Raw genomic sequence first — 5134 nt, forward strand, 5'->3', positions numbered from 1 at the left:
GTGCGCAAAGTGGAGGGGCGCAGCTCTACCCCGATCAGCGGCGCTTCATCAGCAGCTCTATTGCTGCCACTTCTTCGGCAGCAATTTGGCAGTGGGTCCTTCTCTCCGAGAGGGACTCAGGGACCCGCTGCCGAATTGCCACCGAAGGATGAATGAAGCAGCGGCGGCAATTGGGCGGCAGGTCCTTCCCTCCAACAGGGACTCAGGGACCTGCCGCCAAAGAGCCTGGAGCCGGCCCTTGCCTCGGCACAAAAATTCCTTGTTATGGCTCTGGGAGTTTGGGTGCTGGGTGCAGGCTCTGGGCTGGGGCAGGGGGTGGGGGAACAGGAGGATGGGTGGGGGTGCAGGCTCTGGGCGGGAGATTGGGGCAGGTGGGAGGGGGTGTGTGGAGGGAGAGGGCACAGGCTGTGGGAGGGAGTTGGGGGCAGGCGTGTGTGGAGGGGGGTGCAGGCTCTGGGAGGGAGTCAGGAGTGTGGCGCTTACCTGGGGCTCCAAGGCGGGGCGGGCTGGGGGGGCCTCCGTGTGCTGCTGCCCCCAGGCATCACCCCCACAGCGTCCCATTGGCCACAGGGGTGATCAGGCAGAGGCAGCGTGCGGAGGCACAGACCAACCCTGCCCTGCCATGGGGAGGGGCCGGCAGCCACTGGAGCAAGCAGGCAGATGCTGCTCAGCTCCACTGCACTGCTGGGGTCCCTGGGGGGGAACGCCTGGGGGCGGCAGGTGGGGCCAAGGGAGTGACCTGGTCCCAAAACTGCTGGAGCCCCACGGGTGAGACCTGGGAACCAGGACTGCCAGCCAGACAAACACCTTTAAGAGGAGGCGTCCCTCTCCCTGTCAAAAACTGATCTTCCTCCTTCAGTTCAGTGACAGCCTGAATTGTTCCTTATCCCGGCAGAGCCAGAGGACTGAAACAGCAACATCAAACCCCTGTGTAGCTCGCAGGAATGGACATAAACACTCCCTGGTATCTGAGGAGATGTTCAGCTTTGCCCTTGGTCAACTACAAGGCTAAAGGGAAAGGAGGTGGCGCCAGATATAAAGAGTGAAACACGACACATCATAGTTATGCCCACGGTGGCTGCAAAATCTTTTTTTGTACTTCTTCCTATCAGCAGTGTATTGTTTTCTCTGGAGTCTAGACCTTGACCAAGAAATTTGTACTTTGCTAAAATAATCGACTGCCCCTGGTGAAGACAATGGACTTGACACCCACTGGGGTGTCCCTACACAGGTACAAGTACTAACAACAGTGGCTGCCTTTTAGCCATAGATTTTAATCAGGGCAATAAATTGAAACAACCCCCTGTTAAATCATTTCTCAGCCCGAGTCCTTCACCCACATTCCCTAGAGCATTGGGCCACCATGTGGACGTTTAATTTCCGACCTCAGTTTCACACAAAGACAAAATTTGCTTTGCACAGATCCATGAAAAGCAAAATCTTCCTGTGTCTCTGGTCTGAGCCAGGGCATTCGATTCCAGTGAACCCTTCTCTCCTGCAATGGCGACGGTCAGACAGAGGGGACGTGGCACCTCCATCCCTGCCAGGGAGGTATTGGCTCGGCTCTTTCTTTCTGCTGCTGTTGTTAGTCCATGAAACATCAAGGGTGTAATGCAAGGCTGAGTTCATGCACCAGCCCCCTGAAAAAATTTCAGTGCCCCAGAGAAATCCTGCCGCCTGCTATTGGAATGATGTGCTGGAGATTTGACTAGGAAAGGGACTGTCTGAATTGTCAGAGTGGGGAATGAACAACAATCTACAGCAATGTCATTCACACAGACACACTCTCATCCTGCTCCAGCTGGAAGGGAAATGGGCAGGAATTCTCGCTGTTCAGCCCAGGACACACTTACACTGATGCGCAGTCATGAGTGTGCTGGGGAAGCTGGTCTGAGCAATTTGAAGTGACAATTCAGTGAGAACAGAATCATCATGTAGTGAAACAACTGTGTATTGAGTAGTTGTGGCCAAGTGGTTAAGGCAACGGACTAGAAATCCATTGGGGTCTGTCCGCGCAGGTTCAAATCCTGCTAGCTACGCAAGCACTGCGCTGTTGTTATTATTACTGTAGTCTTAGTGCCTGAGCATCCACAGTGCAAACTGGAGCCAGATCTACTTTCACTCTGTCTACACTTAAAACGCTGCTGTGGCACTGCTATAGCACTTTGGAGTAGACAGTGACTGGAGGGGTTTTCCCATCTCTGTAATAGCTACATGGACAGAACAATTCTTCCTTTTCTTTAGCACTAACTAACCCGGGCTTAGGTCACCTTAACTCTATGGGTTTGGGGGGGGGGGGTTCACACCCTGAGAGATGTCACTCTGCCAGTTCAGTGCCCAGCGTACACCAGCCCTTAGATCCCTCTTGGTATTTCAATGCAGGTACTGACCTGTGAGAGGAAAACATCAGCTCACAAACACAGAGACTGAATTCCCCACATTCAATCTCTCTGCACTTTCCAGAAAATCACGAAATTCAATTCATTCTTGCTAGGCCAGAGAAAAAATAAGTGACACCAAGTTTTTGGCTTGGTTAAATAAAATTAAGTGTTTAATTAATATGGTAAAAATCTGCACTGATTCCTCTAACTAACACCACAGCGTGAAATAGGAACAGAGACAAAGCTTGTCAGTGACGACTAATTTCACAAATGATCTTCCCATTATTAATTTCCACGCCGCCCCCATTGGAGGTCTGGGCATCTCCAGTGTCACTGCTCTGCATTCACCTTCCCCTTAGAATTGTTCTCGGACATTCCCAAATTTGGAAAATTGTGCAGGTCAGAATGTGAATAGTGACCCCGTCTCCTTCCTGCACCTGCTCCACAGCAGCTTCTCCACCTGCAGAGTCACCCCAGCACTGCAGTGCAGCCGCCCAGGGTTCAGCAGGGGCCCCTGGCAAGGACAGTGGGTGCAGCTAACAGCCCGGTGTGCCTGGCCCTGAGGCAGCTGTAAAAAGGCAGCCCCCCCCCACAAGTACAGAGACTGAATTCCCCAACTATAACATCATGACCCCCTGTAGAAAGCCACACGTGTCAGTTGTATTTTCACAGGGAGATGCAAAAATCAAGTGACACCAATTTTTAAGTTGAGTAAAAAAAGTTGAGGAGATAGTTATTAACCTCACAAAAATACACTAACGATCCCTCAACATAACACTTGAAGGTGAAATATGAACAGAGACAAACCTTGTCAGCAAAGGCTCATTTCCCAAACGATCCTCAAAATGTTACTAATTCCTACTCCTCCTCCGCAGGAGCTCTGTGCAGTGTAACTGTTCTGCAGGCAGCTTCCCATTAAATGCTGTTGTGGGACATTCCCAGGCCTGGAAATGTACCAACGACAGAATTTGAAGAGCAAACCTGGCTCCCCGCACCAGGCGGGATTTGAGTGTTTTGTCCCTGTCATTTAGTCTTTGTCAATAGTACAGACGCCAGGGGCAGGACTCCAGGCTCTGCTTGAGGGATCCTGGCACAGGGGCTGCGGGGGAGAGAGGATGGTAGATTCTGACCTGCGCTCTGGAGAGGAGGTAATAAGTGAAGGGGGCATTTCTGACTCTGCCCCTCCTCAGTGTCCCTGGGCTGGAATTCTACATTCCACAGGGCCAAATGAGGGGGTGATGCCACTTGGCTAATGAAAACCAGTGCTCCAGGTGAGGCTTGAACTCACAACCTCAGCATAGCTCCTCTCAGCACTGCCCTATAAGTACTGTGCGCTAACCAATTGCGCCACTAGAGCACCTGTTAATTGCTGTTCTCCCAGTTCCCTAGGCTGATAAAGGCGAGGAGTGACCCCAAAATAGTCTCTGTGGAGCTTGAGAGCAGGTTGCGACAAGTGTTGTATTTGGTGGGGTGGATTCTTCTTAAGGGTTCCAGGCCCCATTTCACCCTTTTGTTCTTCCCTGTGTAATAACAGAGCTGGTTAAGACTCAATGGAGAGTCTTGCTGCAGACCAACAGATCTGAAATCACTGAGAACCAGCTCTAAGCATTAGTCCTGCTTTGGGACAGTGTCTCTCATGCAAGAAACTGCCCAGTCTGTGCTAGCAGTGAGGCTCCCTCACTAGCAGGTGAAATCAGGGAGAGCTGTGTGAAGTGCAGGGCCCCAGGGGTGCCTGAACAGGGGGGAACAACACCCCAGGACATTAAAAAATGGGAGGGCTCTGCCTTGCCACTTTGTAATGACCGTAAGGGCGAGTGAGTGGGGGAGGGGGCGGAGAGCAGCGAGTGGCAGGAGGGGTCTTGGGGGAAGAGGCAGCGTAGGAGCGGGGCCTTGGGGAGAAGGGAGGGCAGGGGCGTGGCCTCGAGTGGAAGGGGTGGGGCTACTGTTTGGGCTCTAGTGGCTGCTACTTTTAGGCAGGGCAAGTGCGGGGGGCAAGTGGGGCAATTTGCCCCACAAGCCCTGGCCAAGAATCCCTTCCCTGGCTAGAGGCGCCTTTTTAATTTTTACTCACCCGGCAGCGGTCCGGGTCTTCGGCAACACTTCAGCGGCGGGTCCTTCAGTTCTGCCGAAGACGCGGAGCGAGTGAAGGACCCGCCGCCACTGAAGACTCGGATGCCATCCAGTGAGTACAAGCGCCACAGCGGGTGGCACCTTTTTTATGTCTGCTCCCCCGCTTTGCTGCAGGCCCTCGAATCCTCTGGGCGGCCCTGCTTTTAGGGAGCCTGCCCCGCTCCTGGTGGGACCACAAGGTGTCAAATGGTGCCTGGAACCATTAAGAAGGATCCACCCCACCGAGTACAACACTTGTCGCTACCGGCTCTCACCTCCACTGAGAATGTTTTGGGGTCACTCCTTGCCTGTATCAGCCTAGGGGGGTCTCAGAATTATAATTAACAGGTGCTCTAGTGGTGCAATTGGTTAGTGCGCAGTACTTACAGGGCAGTGTTGAGAGGAGCTATGCTGGGGTTGTGAGTTCAAACCTCACCTGGAGCACTGGTTTTCATTGACCACATGGCATCACCCCCTTATTTGGCCCTGTGGAATGTAGAATTCTAGCCCTGGGGACCCTGAGGCAGGGGAATAGTCAAAAACACCCCCTTCAATTATTACCTCCTCTCCAGAGCACAGGTCAGAACCTGCAATCCTTTCTGCCCCCCTCCCTCCTGCAGCCCCTGTGCCAGGATCCCTCAAGC

The 5134-nt window shown here is 53.1% G+C and overlaps 2 non-coding genes across 2 annotated transcripts; one reads left to right on the plus strand and one right to left on the minus strand.

Moving 5' to 3' along the window:
* Positions 1-3644: 3644 nt before the first annotated feature.
* On the minus strand, positions 3645-3738 carry TRNAI-UAU. The gene is made up of 2 exons: positions 3701-3738; positions 3645-3680 (listed from the first exon to the last, which is right to left on the minus strand). It is a non-coding gene; the product is annotated as a tRNA-Ile (tRNA).
* A 1102-nt stretch (positions 3739-4840) lies between these two features.
* On the plus strand, positions 4841-4934 carry TRNAV-UAC. Its single transcript has 2 exons — positions 4841-4878; positions 4899-4934. It is a non-coding gene; the product is annotated as a tRNA-Val (tRNA).
* Positions 4935-5134: the final 200 nt, after the last annotated feature.

Source organism: Mauremys mutica, unplaced genomic scaffold (genome assembly GCF_020497125.1).
Source record: "Mauremys mutica isolate MM-2020 ecotype Southern unplaced genomic scaffold, ASM2049712v1 Super-Scaffold_100248, whole genome shotgun sequence".
NCBI lineage: Eukaryota > Metazoa > Chordata > Testudines > Geoemydidae > Mauremys > Mauremys mutica.